The sequence below is a fragment of the Zalophus californianus genome, chromosome 1, assembly GCF_009762305.2.
Source record: "Zalophus californianus isolate mZalCal1 chromosome 1, mZalCal1.pri.v2, whole genome shotgun sequence".
Taxonomy (NCBI): Eukaryota; Metazoa; Chordata; class Mammalia; order Carnivora; family Otariidae; genus Zalophus; species Zalophus californianus.
In genome coordinates this window covers 170,396,333-170,412,477 of record NC_045595.1, presented here as the reverse complement: position 1 = coordinate 170,412,477, position 16,145 = coordinate 170,396,333, and the positions used below count along the sequence as shown (strand labels likewise).

The 16,145-nt window shown below is 39.5% G+C and overlaps 1 protein-coding gene across 10 annotated transcripts in view; it reads left to right on the top strand.

The window, feature by feature from the left end:
* ST3GAL6 (ST3 beta-galactoside alpha-2,3-sialyltransferase 6) overlaps positions 1-16,145 on the top strand; it is a 60,656-nt gene that overhangs the window by 1,788 nt on the left and 42,723 nt on the right. The gene's annotated exons all lie outside the window — the stretch shown is intronic.

Genomic DNA, 16,145 nt, shown 5'->3' with positions numbered 1-16,145 from the left:
AATAACATCTGTGGATGCCATCAGAAACCACATAAACCGCAGGTTCTAAGCTCAAGTCACGTGCATCCGAGTACAATGATTAGGTGGATAGTTAAGGGAACTGCAGGAAGGCCAGAAACCCCTTGCCCTCGTTGGCTCTTCTCCCCATTTTCACACTGAGGTTTAGGTTTCTGACCGCTGCCTATGCTATGCTAGCCTGGATGTTTGACTTTCCGGTCTTCAAACTTCCTCTCCCAACTGCAGACGGTGGCACTATCTTTTTATTTACACGGAGATGTTAAGTATTTGGGAAGATCTGCTCAGGCTGCCAGGTTATTTTCCTTTTGAAAGCAAGCTGATTTGACATTTGTAAATTGGTTTGTGTAGCTTCCTTCTCAGCAAGGACTGCTTTTCACACCCAGATATGCAAAAGAGACAGATTGTTTTGTAGTCTGTTGTTGCTGAGTAAGGCCAGCTGCCTCAGAGACACTTTATTATTATTATTATTTTTAATTTATTCATTTTAGAGAGAGAAAATGGGGGAAGGAGGGGACAGGCAAAGGGAGAAAAATCTTCAAGCAGACCCCCTGCTGAACACAGAGCCCAACACTAGGCTCCATCTCTGGACCCTGAGATCATGACCTGAGCTGAAATCGAGAGTGGGACGCCTACGCAGCTGAGCCACCCAGGCACCCTGACTCAGAGACACTTCAGATAATGGCAACTTTGGTTTATAAGGAGAAAACTTTTTCAGAAACTGATTGCATTACCCTGATCTGGCTTCCCGAGCCTTCCTTAATTGTTCATGTGGAGGAGGAGATCTTCATTCCTTGCTCAGTGGGGCTTCTTTCCTGGAGCAATATTTTTACCATAGTCCCTGAATGTCCCAGTCCCAGATTGTGTGTCTCCTTATAAAGATGCAATAAAATGAGACCACATTTCAGTAGATTTGTTGGAAATATTCAATTTGTTCTTATGCCCCAAGTCCATAAAAATCTTTGAGGCTCAGAAAGGAATAGATAGTAATTGGCAGAAGAATACCATTAAAAGACATACTGTTAAAACAAACAAACAAACAAACAAACCCAAAATGTAAGTCTGTTCAGTTGTTGTCTTCTTTTGGAGATATTTCTGTGATCCACATTGTGTGGAATACTATAGGAGAGAGGTGAAATATGCTACATTTCCCATATGTCTCTGACAAACATCCTCTGCTAGCCATGCAAATTACCACTTGGCTTCCATCCAGGGTTGGGGGCCGGATAGCTATTTAATATACATTCCAGGTGATGCATACCAAGGCGGTAAGGAAAACATAAAACTCATGTGGCACCCATTATGATCCCCAGTGTGTTCACATGTGTTATTTTATTAAATCTTCCCACCAACTGTATGAGACAGGAATAATTAGCTCCATTTCATAGTTAAAAAAAAAACAACGAAGATTGTCCCAGCGTAAGTGACTTGGAATGGATCACGTGAAAGTCTGCTTAACCTCTGCCTTACACCATCCCAGGAAACCTCCATAGCACACATTCCTCACAGATTCTTCCATTCTTTGTGCATATGGTTCACCTTTGTCTTGCACACACTCAAGAGGATATATATATCCTCTGATCTGAATATACTTTCTTAACTGCCCCTCAGTCTGGGCTTCTTGAACAGGGGGTCTGTATACTTTGCCTTTCCTTCTGATAGCTTCCGACTTTCATCAGTTAGGTATCTTGTCTTTGTATCTTTGATGTGCCACTTTGGTGCGCTGTGTCTGGCCAAATTCAGGAGGATATGTTATCTCCAAGGGATTGTGTTCCAAAAATTCTTTTCATTCTGAATATATTTTCACTGAAGTTCCTATTCAACCTTCTTGCCTGGAAGAAGTCTTTCCAGGGGTACATCCCTATGCTCACAGCTTAAATGAACCTCTCCTGTTTATTCTAACTACAATGGATAAAATAGCACACATCAGAATTTCCAGGTGAACCCTTTATGGGTTAAAAATAAAAATATATTTGTCATTACACTGTATGTTAATTATGCTTCAATAAAAAATTATTTGATTTGGAGCAAGCTTGATGTATAGCATACAGTGGATGCACTGGACACTACAGCGTGTCAGTAGGAAACTGTGTTTCTGGTTCTGTATTAGGTTGTTAGAAGCACTGTTCCCTCATCTGGTGAGGTAGCAGGAGCTCTTTCCCCTGATGGTGACTCCCAGCACTGACTAAGCAGTGGGGTCTTAGACTTGATCAGGAACTCGGCTGCTATACAGTCAGGCTAAGAAGGGGTAAGATTCTGGGGATGAGTTTTAGGGTAAAAGAAAGTAAGGAGCAGGAGGAACGGAATCTCTGTTCCATGCTCATCTTTCCCCTTTTTGGAGACTTTGTCATCTGCGGGTGGAGGTGGTGGCCAGCTTACCATTTACTGTCAGCCTTCTGCATCGACCAGGGAAGGGCTTTCCTTTTTTTGGACTACTGGGAAAGAGAGGAAGGAAAGCACCCAGCCCTTGGGAATTTTTTTTTTTTTTTTAATCACAAACACTGAAAAGCTGAGTAAAAAGATGCACTTCCCCATTCTTTTTGCCCTTATACCTAAGACACAGTGTGCTTAGTAGCATGTAATGCTGGTCTTTGAAGGATTCTTTAAACCTAGACCTACTTTTGTCTGGTTGGAAATGGAAAGATCTGTAGATGAGGAGAATGAAGCCTCCAGATGAAAATGTGGCATGGAAGCTGGAGTTTCTTGCAAGGGAAGTGACCTGCCGCAGGTTGTATTTAGACGCAGGTCTGGAGTTGATATGGTTGTGGGTCGCGGTCACTGTGGTGCAAGGTAGGGGAGGCAAGGGAGCAGAGAGTGGTTTTGTGGTAAATCCTGGGTGACTTTCTGCATAGTCATCCTATTGGTCTTTGTAGATGATCTTAGAGTAATACTTAAATCATGAAGGCTTATGTCCAAGCTGATATCTCACAGTAGCACTGGTTTATCAGAAATGAACAAGTCCCCAGCATTTTAGCCATTGCCCTTTGACTCCAGGATAGCTCCTCGTCACCACTATATTACCCTCTGGGGGAGCTTGGTACACTCCTTAGAAAATTGTTATTGAAATTCTTTAGCTAGATGCCCTATTAACTTACATACTTAATGTCACTAATACACATAACTTGAACAACTCACTTTCAACTTTTTGTATCTTTTTTTTTTTTTTCCTGGTCGATGGCATCAAATCCGGAATACCTTTCTATCTGATAAGGCAACGATTACATCTTGTCCTGTTCAGCCCTGGTCTTCTGTACCCAGTGCAGTGTCCAGAACATTACAGATAGAACAAACATTTGCCAAATGACTTAATCCTTGTCCATGGATTGACTCACAATGTTAACATATTAGCTCAGTTGTAACATCTTTATAACTATTATGATTCATTTTTGTAACTATTAAGATTATCAACTTGTTACCTCAAAAACTTTACCCATTGGAGAAAGCAGGTGGAAGATGAATTCATCCCTGTGGATTTGTATATATTAATTAAAACTCTTTGGGCTTTGAAAAGTTTTTTCTTTTTGAAAATATTATAGTGTACTTGTGTTGACGAGAAAGAGACCAGTATGTAAATGTCATCAGATGGATAGTCTTAAATTTGTTTCCATGTACAGTAAACTTTGCTCTTCTTTCTTTCTCTCTTTCTCTCTTTCTCTCTTTCTCTCTTTCTCTCTTTCTTTCCTCTCTTTTGTAAGCTCTAAGCCAAACATGGGCTTGAACTCACGACCCCAAGAGCAAGAGTCGCATGTTCAGTCCACTGAAGCAGCCAGGCGCCCCAGTAAACTTTCAGTACAGTTTCATAATTCATAATTTATGAAGCTTTGAGTTGGGTTAGTCAGGTCTGTGATTATATTACTGAGGAAATAAGTGTGTGTGCCAAAGGTGTGAATAACAAAGTCATTTTCCTCTTTATTAGTACCTTTTTAAGTCCGCAGTTTCAGGCACTTTAGTAGGCAGAGACGTGCATTGCTCAAGTGTCAACACTTATTATGAACTTTCTTAGATTCCTATTAGGTATCATTTAACCTAGTTAAATGAGATACATATAAATGCCCTGGGGGGGGGTCAGAAGTCCTCTTCATCAAGATTGCCACAGCTGGGAGGAATGAGAAGAAGAGCCTGGGTAGCAAGAACTGAGAGGCTGTGGTGCATGAGAGAGGTCAGCTGGGGTTTCCTGCTGAGACTCGTAGTGACAGTTTCTCCTGAAGAATGATGTCTTCAAGAGCACTGTTTTGGTTAATACAGATATTCTGTATTCATATTTTAAAAATTCTAAATATTTAGAGGTTCTACCTTTTAGATTTTCTGTCCCAAAAACACATAATGCTATATAAACACAGCCTTCTTGTTTTTGAACTATTTCTGTGGAGTCTGCTCTTCCTACCCCATCAGATTTGGGTCCTCAGAGAGGTTATCAGTCCTTTGTGCCTGACAGTTGGTGGAATTCTCTTCTTAGAAAATAGTCTGTTGCAGATATTTAGGTCAGCACCACAGAAGGTGCTGCTTTTATTAAAATTAAATATGTGTAAAAAGATTAATAAATAAGATAAAGATATATGAAACAAAATTAAATGCTTTTATTAACATATTGTGCAACCTTTTAGTATATAAGAGTTGTTTATGTATTAAAGGGTAGAGGAGTCAAAGATGAGGGAATGTGTACATTTTTTATGTTTAGCATGGAGCCAAAGAATAAAAAGGTAGAGATTAAAAAAAAAAAAATCCCTGACATTTTAATGGATAATTTATAGCTGTATTTACAAGTTGAAAATGGGTTATCCAGTTGCATTTAGACAAGAACAATGAGATGATAATCCAGGCCTTCATCTAGGGTATGAAAGGATATTCAATTGCTTTTTAGCAACAGCAATTAATTTATAATTTTATTTAACCGATAGACTCTGAAAGTTAAAAGAACCTTCTGTTGTAAATGATGTTTGTGAGATAAAGGACACTTCTTTCAAATTACTTTTGCTATTTGGAGCCAATATTTTAGGTAAATGTCAAAGTAGTTTAGCTAATTACTTTGATTCCGGCTCTGCTACAAATAAATTAGAAATAATTGGATATTTTGATAAGCAGGATATTAAGAGAGAGGTATGCTTTCTGATCATGAAGTACCTATAAATGTTTTCCAGGCATTGAATTGTTTGGAGGACAAATCTGGTCCACCTATTGCCAAAAAAAAAAAAATGTTTTTACTGCTTTGGTGGGTAGGGGGTCTTCTGCTCTAACCACAAAATAATGCAATCGTATTCCTTTTTTTTTTTTACGATTTTATTTATTTATTTGACAGAGAGATAGAAAGCACAAGTAGGCAGAGAGGCAGAGGGAGAAGCAGGCTCTCCACCGAGCAGGGAGCCCAATATGGGGCTCCATCCCCGAACCCTGGGATCATGACCTGCGTCGAAGGCAGAGACGCTCAACCGACTGAGCCAGCCAGGCGCCCCGATACAATCATATTCTTATACAAAATCTTCTACCTAAGCTCTCTACCTATGACCACCAATATTCCTGTCCATGTACTTTTATGATAACATCCTCTAAGCATGGTTTTCATTTTGGAAATTTTTTTCTACTCAAAAATCCAGAGAATTTCTCCAACTGGTCTTTGAAGTTTTCTGTTATCTCATGGTGCTACCTTTCATTTTACTCTCCTGTTTGAATCCATAGTTACTGAAAACCTTTCAGTGCTTTAGCTTGAGATGTTCTGTTGATACTTCATGCCTTCCCCCTCCCCACTTCACTCTTCCCCACCCAGACCAGATGATAACCTGTGTTCATCTTCTAGCTTCATAGCTTATAACTGCATGACTCTGCATAAGTTGCCTAATGACTCTGAGCATCACTTTCCTTATTTATAAACTCCACATAATGGCCACATCACATTATTGCAATAAAAGAAAACACATATAAATGGGTCAGTGTAGTTTCTGCCAAATATCATTTAATCTGTATTACTTGCCATTATTATTGTTATAACTCTATGATGATAGCTATTATTATAACTCTATTCTTCCTCAAATCATTAAAAATTAACTTTCTCCAGAAAAACTTCCTGCTTGACCTTATGAAGCTCTAATTTTCCCTTAAGTCTGTTTCATCTTAGCAACGGGCTTCACTTTGGACTTTATTAATATACTCATGTTGTTGTATTTCTTTATTCTTCGGTGAACAGGAACAAATGTTTGGGCACCTATGATGTGCCAGGTGCTGTGCTATTTATTATATAGGGATCTGGGTCATATGGAGGAATGCAGTGTGTGTGTGTGTGTGTGTGTGCTCACGCATGCACGTGCCCCCGCGTGCACACACGTGCAGGCATATGGGCTTTGGGTGGAATTGGGGATGAAAGTCTGTTGAATAGCACTAGGAGTTTTTCACAATAAACTAGGGTTAAGAAGTAAAAACTGCTCTATGCGGATGCCCACTAAAAATCTTAACATCTTTCAGCCTGAATTTTTTTTAGATGGTTTAAAAAGTATGATAGTTGGCCTTATTCTTGAAACAGCTTTACATATACTTTCTTTCTTAGACTCTCCTCTATCCTCATCCAAATGCAGAGTGAAGGTAGAAAGTGAAGTCCTCCTTGAAGAGCAGAATACAGAAGATGATTCTGAGCTATGGCGGGGCTGTGGGTGGGGAGGAAGTTTGGGAAGGTGAGGAGAGCATTCCAGAACATTCCAGAAAGCGCAAACAGCACGGTCAAAGGTGCTAAAGCATGACACAGTGTTGAGAATGACTAAGAACTGTGCAAAGGTTAGTGCTTTTAGACTATAATGTTCAGAGTCAAGTCTTTTAGGAGATGCCACAGGAGAGAATGTAGGAGTCAGCTCAGTCAGACTCAGAGACATATGGCCTATGACATCTCCCTAAGGGGTTATGTACTTGGGGAATGAAGGTCTATATGGACAATTTATAATAGGCAAATTCTTCACATTGCTTCTAACATTGGACTTGAATTTTACATGTGGCATGGAATACATCTCTTCCATTTGCTCCTTTCATGAGAAAATGATGAAAACATTAGTAATGGTGATGTATGATTGATGTTAGAGCTCTCATTTTTAATAACCCAAGTATTTCAAACATAGAAATATTAAATGTCATTTGAGACTTCTGAAACATGGAATTCTATTTGCAATTTGAGAATAGGGATGGGCTTCAATGGGACAGAGACATCCAGGAAGAACAGTCAACAGGATCCCTACAAATTCATAGCCTTGGAACTTTCGGTACCTCCTTAATACATTTTACACAATAGAAAGCTAAGTGCTTCTGTTCATAGCTTCATTTTCTATAATTATATGCTATGTTTTTACTCTAAAAATAGGTTTTCTGCTAAGTCTGAGTGGTGTCCAGTATTTTAACCCTGTCCTTTGGTGTTGATTTCTCTTGCTTGGAGTTTAAGCAATTGGACCCAGAACATCCTAACCACAAGAGTTTAAAATTCCCAGAGAAGAATGAGATGTGGAAGAAAAAACACTGGAACTTACTTGAACTGTAATTAGCCTGAAAATGGAATGTGTGGGAGAGGTCTGCAAGGCGGGTAGGAAAACAGAGGGCAAAGCACAAAGTGCCCTAGCATGTTTCCAGCACTGTTGAGGGGAGAATGTATCCTTATGACTTATAATGGGTCTCTGCTTATCAAACATGATTTTTAATTATCACCCATATATAGAAGTTGCCAATCTGCCAGTTCAAATATATGTATTCCTTGGCCTTCACATTTTTCTCATCTTAAGTAAATTACTTGAGCATTTCTTGTTAAACACCTGCTCCTAGGAGTTGAACATCTCAGGTAAACTGGCCACTCAAGTGGCTAACACTTGGGTTGTGGCTTCTCCCAGACAATGCCCCTCTCTGAGGTTCTACTTAGGTTGCTAAGACCTCTATTTCCTGGACAGCTCCAATTTCTCTAGTTTTTTTTTTTTAAAGTAAAGTTTCCATGGAAATATATCGGACAAACAGAGGAGTACAAAACCATACAAGTGTAGTTTGCTACATTTCTTCCCAGTGAGCCCACCCATGTAACCTGCCTCTAGATGAAGAGCTAGCGCATTGCCTGCCCTCCAGGAGTGCCCCATGGGCTCCCCCTGTCACTGCTTCCCTCCTTAAATGTAACCACTGTTCTGACTGTCACCGCCATATGGTAATTTTTTTTCTGTTTCTCTTTAATTTGAATTAACATCCAGGTATTCTAAATAGCTCTAGAGCATCAGAGTCCTTCTGGTTGAGGGTGAGGACTGGGCATTTCAGGAAGAGTGTTCTAGGTTGAATTGTGGCCCTCAAAAAAGACATGTTGAAGTCCTAAATCCCAGTACCTGAGGTTTGTGACCTCATTTGGAAAAAGGGCCATTTCAGATGCAGTTAGTTAAGATGAGGTCATGCTGGAGAAGGATGGGCTACTCGTCCAGTATGACCGGTGTCCTTGTAAGAGGCATCCATGTGAAGACAGAGACACAGGGATAACACCACATGAAGATGGTGGATTGGAGTGATGCATCTATAACCTGAGGAGTGCCAAGGAGTGTTAGCAACCCCCAGAAGCTAGAAAGAAGCAAGGAAGGATTCTCCCCGACAGGTTTTAGAGGGAGCATGGTCCTGCCAACACCTTGATTTTGGACTTCCTAGCCTCCAGAACTATGAGACAATAAACTTCTGTTGTCAGAAGCCACCCTATTTGTGGTACTTTGTGCTTGCAGCCCTCGGAAACGAATATAGAGGGTCTGCAGTGGACCTGGTGCCCTGACCCCTCCTCGTGGAGCGCACCTGGCCCTTGGTATAGGCATTACCTTAGCTACACCCCGTCCAAGCTTGCTCCTGTGTGAACTGGCTCACGGAGTGCTCTATCTTGCTCCTGGTTGCTCCACATCCATGATGTGCCCCATAGAAGGACAGAGGTTTCATTACCATTATATGGCTTTTTCTTTATTTCTTCACTTGTGCTTTCAAATGGAGCCAATTTGGTTTCCTGACATAACCCAGACCAAAGCCCTGCACATCAGCCCTCTGTGCCTTCCCATCATTGCCTTTTGGGTCTTTGCTGAGTTGTTCCTACCCATCCTACTGCATGCAGACTGGGGCCACATCCTCCATCCAGTTTTCCCCAGTTCTTCTGGTCCAAATCATCTTTGATAGGAAAAAAAAAAAACAACAAACTTTATTCTTTAAGTGAAATCTCTATTTTCAAACAGTATGGCATGCTGTAAATAAAGGTTTCATTTTGTTGACCTTAGGTATATCAAAGACCAGTTCTCATTTGAGAAAACAAAAAAGGCCCCAGATCAAAAAGTTGTCCAACAGTTAGGTTTAGTAAGTAATAAGGAAGTATGCAGAACATATTGGTTGACATATTTAGTCTACCTTACAACTTATCTATTTTTTGTTCTGGGCTGAGTTTCTGGTATTAGGGAACCACAAGGACCGTACTGTTGTGAGGTCCCCAGGGTGACTCCACGGACTTGGGCCACTTCCTGTGCTCCTCTTTTGTGCCCTTGCTTTGGGACCTAGGGACTCGCTGGTGGCTTTTGACTTAAATGCTCCTAGCACACTCTGCCCCTTAGCCTCATATGTCTGTAGCATGTATGCCTTCCTTTCTGTCCAGAAGTCATTACTTCCTGCTGCCAACTATGGGAAGTCTTCAGGACATTTAAAAAAATCACCAGACATGGGGGGGATGTTTCAAAAGTCCAAGTGATCCTACTTTTGGTTTCTGGTCTATTTGTGGTGCCTTATTCTCATGCTGAGTCTCAACTTCTTGTTCCTACTGTTTATACTATTTGTTTCTATTTCTGTTTTGCACTTTGAGGTGGAATACAAAAAAAAAAAAGTCATAAGTTTGGAGTTAATTGTGTATTCTGTACAAGACACATATTATGCAGTGAAAACTAATAAAATGTGCACTTTTAGGTAAGAGGTTAGAATGAGGCAGAAAGTTATGTTTGGTATGTTTGTCTGTGTTTAAATGTGTGAATATATGGACTTGCTTTCTTGGCTCAGATACCCCTTACACTCTGAGATCTTGTGCCATGGGATATCTGGGTAATAAATATCTGTGATGGATGGACAGATGGATGAGTGGATGATGAAGCTGCTCCCTCTTGGCCGGTTATGTTATTGAACTGCTGGTAGGATAAATTTCAGTTGGGTTCAGGGCTACCCCGGAAGCCTGGAAGGGTTTTCCTAAGCTCAGGAGGATTTCTTGGGCTGGAGTCCAGGGATCTAGAAGTGATATCTCCTTGGCTTGCCTATGGAATGTGCTAAAACATTTGGCTTGTTGTGTGAAAATGGGGCCACACAATCTGACTCCATTGGGACCCCCAATGTGACAGAGTTACTTCTTTCATTGGAAACCCAGATTTCTTTTTCTCTTTACCTATGTGGGGATGGTGTACACTTCTTTGGAAATCTGCTAGGAGACTTTACTTCCCTTTCCTTCTAAAGACAAATGCCCTTCTTCATATTCCCTTTTGCATTTTCTGGACAAAGTTATAGTGTGAAGAATGCAGCCATTAGTAAACAGTTATCCATATTTTAAAACATCTGCCTTTTGAGGCTTTCCCAGAAATCTTCTTTATAGAAAACCATGTTAAAAGTATAGGAATCCCATAGATGGGTCTTCACAGATTTGTAGAGTTGATTTCAGTTTACATGTTATAATAAAACTTGCTACAGTATCCTTGAGTTAAAAAGTTCCATTAATATAAATCGATGATTGTTTTTAGTCACACTGTTTATAGGTCTAACAACTTGAAGATAATTTTATTGCTTTGTTTAATTGTCTGCTTTATCAAACATTGACTCTGCCACTTAGTAGGCACTTGCCATTCTAAAGAAAAATTTGGTTATCTTTCTGTGTGGTTGTGTCTTGGATTATCTTCTGACCAAAGCACAGAACAAAGCATTCCAGAGAAATGTTTGTTTTGTTTATCTGCTTGCTCAAATGCTCTGATTTTTCTGCCAAGTGTGGAGTGTGGTGTGCCCAGAAAGAGAAAGTGGTTGTAAGATACAGGCTATTTTCTGTACCTACTTCCTCTTCGGTATGTTTTGTTTTCAACAGGATTAGTATAGATTCAACTTAACTAGAAATTTACTTTCTCATTTAAAATACTGTTAACTTCCCCCTTTCAAAGAGTCATAGTATTTTAATTATTTAGGTATTTCTCTATGATTTGAATTATCAAAGATTTATTTCTTTAGAGGAAAACCCTATTTAAAATGGAAATTTCAATTTTATTGTACTTTTTTAAGGTTTTATTTATTTGTTAGAGAGAGAGAGAAGGAGCAGTGGGGAGAGGCAGAGAGAGAGAGAGAAGCAGGCTCCCTGCTGAGCAGGAAGCCCAATGCAGGGTTCCATCCCAGGACCCTGAGATTATGACCTGAGTCGAGGGTAGACGCTTAACCAATTGATCCACCCAGGCACCCCAGAAATTTCAATTTTAAAGTATTTCTAGCATTTGTAAGATTCACTGTCTCAGTAAAGTATTTTATCTGGAAAAAAAAAAAAGAGAGATTTGGCTCCAAAATGGCATTTAGATAAGCAATCCTCTGAAAGCAACCTAAATGTCTGCTAGTAGGGAATGGGTAACTTTGTGATCTATTTGGTCAATAGACTATTCTACAGAACTTGAAAAGAATGAGCCAGACCTTTCTGCATTGCAGCAATATGGATGGAACTCAAAACCTAAAGTGTAGAGTGAAAAACACAAATTTCAGAATATTATATATTTGTTATGTAAATGTTAAACATTACTTAGCATGATATCATATACCATATAATGTTTATGAATGTGTGTGCATGCATACGTATGCCTGTGAATAAAAAGTGGACTGGCTCTCTATCAAATTCATGATAGTGGTTGTCCCTTGGAGAGGAGGAACAGGGATAGGGAGGGGAACATAAATGTGTATTATAAAAAAAAAAAATCCCTGAGAAGATATGGTTATCTTGGTTAATGGGCTCACAGGCATTTGTTATATTAACATATGGACTTCTATTAACATTTTTGTAATAAAAAAATTCCGGGGGCACCTGGGTGGCTCAGGCATTAAGCTTCTGCCTTTGGCTCAGGTCGTGGTCCCGGGGTCCTGGGATCGTGCCCCGCATCGGGCTCCCTGCCCGGTGAGAAGCCGGCTTCTCCCTCTCCCACTCCCCCTGCTTGTGTTCCCTCTCTCGCTGTGTCTCTCTCTCTGTCAAATAAATAAATAAAATCTTCAAAAAAAAAATTCCGTGTAATATTTCCTAACGATATAGGTTCCAACCAGAACCGTATATTTATCAAGACTCTGGGAATAAGACTGAAGCTATTCTAATGCATCTCTATTTCATGATGCCATTCTGTGGAAAATGAAAGTTGACAGAATGAATCTTGAACGTGAGGAAAGCTCCACGTTCACCTGCTCCTGGGAAGTTCTTGCAGCTTACAGTCCAGAATAAGGACCCAGGCAGCAGACTGCCTAGACCAAACCCTGGCTTGCCACCTTCCAGCTTTGAGACCTTGGACAAGTTGACCTCTCTAAGCCTCTGTGTCCTTAGCTATAGAATTCGAGTAACATTGCCTGGGTCCAGTGCTGGGGAGGACTGTGAGTTCATGGGTACAGTAGGCATGCTGCCGAGATGAGCTATTACTGTTTCCAGCTTTACTCCTATCGGCCGCCTCAGTTCTGTGTATAGTTTCCATTCTCACCTCAGAATCTTTGCAAATGCTCTTTCCTCTGCCCAGAATGTTTTTCATTTCACCCTCTCTCATCCGGTTACACTTCAGTGGAGTTCTCTGAGAATTCTCCCAGATTCTTCAGAGAGGCTCCCTGTCCTTCCGGACCTGGGTCAGTATCTAGCCATACCTCAGTTGTCATTTAAATAATTACTTGTGGGGTGGGGGGAGGGGGTAACAGGGTGATAGGTACCGAGGAGGGCATGTGCTGTGATGAGCACTGGGTGTTATGCTTCACTAATGAATCGTTGCACACTGCATCAAGGACTACACAGTGGCTAACTGAACATAATAAAAAAATAATTTAAAAAAATAAGTAATTACTTGCGAACTGCTTGCTAATATCTGCCTCTCTCCTGGTTGGTAATCTGTTTTTTTTCCTTCACTATCTTTAGTGCCTAGAACAATGTCTGGTATAGAGTAGGCGTTGAGAAATTATTTATTGATTAAATCAACAGTTATTGTAGATGGTGGAAACTTTCCGAGTTAATTTTATCAGGAAATAAATTTGACTCACTTTGCCAAAAGAATTAACCTGCTAGTATTAGAAAGTAAATCTAGGATTATATGATTTCATAAAAAAATACTTATCACATGTATTGGTTTACTTGTAATAATATTATAAAGTACCCCAAATTAAGATTTGCATCGTATTTGTAATTTGGCTTTAGAGAATCATCTGATGGATAGTAATAAAAGTATCATCACATATCTTCATGTGCTGTGGAAAGTAGAAAAATTTCCAATACTTTAACCTTAAGATTTTATGTAGGTTCATCTGATGGCTTACCCTCATGTTAACTCGCATTTTTCTTTTAAAAATAGCAAAAGAGGAATTAATAGGTGATACTTCCCAAGGAGCAGAATAAGCTAGGTTCATTCAGAATTAACTGACAATATGCAGTTTAAGAAAAAGGGCTTTTGTCAATCGGATGGAATGCTACTTATAACTTAAGCAAACTGAAACAGCAAACTCTGACTTTTAGAGTCAGAAGAAAGGCAGGAAACTGGTTCCCTCTTAGTTGCTGGCTTCTTTACTCTGGGAGAGAAACATAAGAAGGCTTTTAAATTTAAGGAAGATATTCCTTAAAGTGTGAAGATAAGTGTTCAGATATTGGCACATATCTCCAGGAAAGACATCACATAGGATTTTGAACTGATTCAAGTCCAGGTTTTTTAGATAGGGGAGCAGAGCTAGAAACAGGGACTTTTAAAACATTGAAGGAATTTTTATGACTCTAATGGCTGGTAGGAAGGTGAAATTTCAGGGCTAGGTAAATAATGCAAAGCCCTCCATTGAAAAAGACCACAAATTATAGCCTTGGGAGACTTACCCCCTCCCCACCTTTGGAGACACACGATTTTATGCCACAGATCACTGGGAAAAATTTATAGCCATATTTTCTTTCATTCTACATCTCTGTTAACTGTTGTTAGTGAAATCATAAGTAACTGCATTTTTTAATGCCGAGTGCATATTGACAATATAGTTATTTGTTTTTAAATATTTGCCAAGCTTGGAGTATGAGCATCCTTTTTTTAATGGAAGTAAAACATTTCTTCTTTAGAATTGTGCAAAATTAGTTGTTGTTCAAAAGTATGATGGGGGCAGGTACTGCAAGATACCAAGATACAAACTTTCTTTGAATTTTGAATGTGTGGACTCACAAAATCCTGCCAATTACCACTTACCCAATTTATTAGTCCTCTGCCCCCAAATCCAGGTGGGAGAGAACTTTTGAAGTCATATGGTTGGAAGACTGTATGCACTTTGGCGAAACACTGTTTTAAATCACATTCTAAGGCTTATAGTCGTGTTACGTCCTTGACACTCTTGACTCACAGCCTTGGCATTACCTGGCAGCTTGCTAGAAATGCAGATTCTCAGGCCCCACCCCAGACCTACCGAATCAGAATCTACAGTTGAACAAGAGGCTCAGGTAATGCCAATGGACATTTAAGTTTGTTAAGCACTACTGTCCAAAGCCTCCCAAGTGGTTTTTAGAACAGAGTGTCTTTAGTAACAAGTGACTCATCCAACAATGCAACCTGTAATATCTTTAGGCAACCCAAATAATAGCAAGTTCTCTCTTACTGACTCAAACCTAACTCCTTGAATATTGTGTTTACTGGTTTTGGCTTAACCTCCCTCCTTTTCCCCTCAGCCCACTAAGCCTTCAGAACCAGGCTAATGCCGCTTCTTCATGACAGTCGTTCAAACATGAGAATGGGCGATCTTGTTTCCTGTCTTGATTTAAGTTTCTCCAGGTGTTTAAGTTCCCATCCCCTCAGCTGTTCCTGATATGATATGATACTGTTTGGGGTTTCTTTACCAAGTATTCAGATTAGATAATTTTAAAGGACCCTTCCAACTTCAAAATTGTGAATCCTCCTATACTTTCAGCTGGTAATAAGTACTAGTGGGCAGAAGATGATAGAAACCCAGGAGGTGCACTTTCTTTGCATTTAGGGAGAATGATTCTAAGGCACAAATGTTTAATTACCCATAATGTCCTTAGGCTCAAAATTCTGCTTCACAGTGGAGACTTCCATTATAATAATAGCTACTAGAGAGCACCACTTTGCCTTTCTTGTAATTTCTAAATGCATCAAGTACTTGGCATTTCAAAAGTGGAAATAAGCATTTTTTTGGTGTCTCTATAAATTTTCAATTTCAAAGAAAAAAATTCCCTGTAATCCACAACTTAGCACCTTAGTAGATTTCATTTTTTTCTAGTGTATTTTGGTAATGTGTCACATACACATCCATCTTATACGTAGAAATAATTTTCGTGTTCTCAGTTTTTAAAATTTTTCCTTCTTGGTAGATTCTAAATATTTTTTCATGTTATTAAATGATTTTCATAATAGTTAAGCACAAGTATTTCATTATTGTAGGACATCAGAGTTCATAGTGACTTCTTAAAGTATTTGCCATATTTTTGTTGGTTTGGTTTTTTGATATTTGTTTCCCAAGAATTTTTTCTTAAATAACATTTTCTACTAGCACAAGTGCAGAGTGTGCAGTTTTTGTTTTGTTTGTTTTTGTAGCAGGGTTAGTCTTGTGTAAGAAAAGCTGTAGCAAGAGCAGTTTGGGATTTTTTTAAATTTTATTTATTTATTTATTTAATTTATTTATTTTGAGAAAGTAGCCCACAGCACGTTCTTAAACTAGTTGTTCTTGTAATTTCTCCATGCTTCCTTTCCCCTCACTTTCTCCTAGATATTTGCATTCTTCTTGACCTCCTCAGTCTCCTGTCTCCTTTCCCTTCCTCGGAGGGTTTTCAGAGCAACAGTTTCCTTTCTCACCTCTGCATTTAACAATAACGCTGTGTGTATGTGTGTTGAGAGAAGCTGAAAAATAAGACAGATGGTTCTTTCATGACCAGGTTGTTTTGGATTAATTGAGCTGGA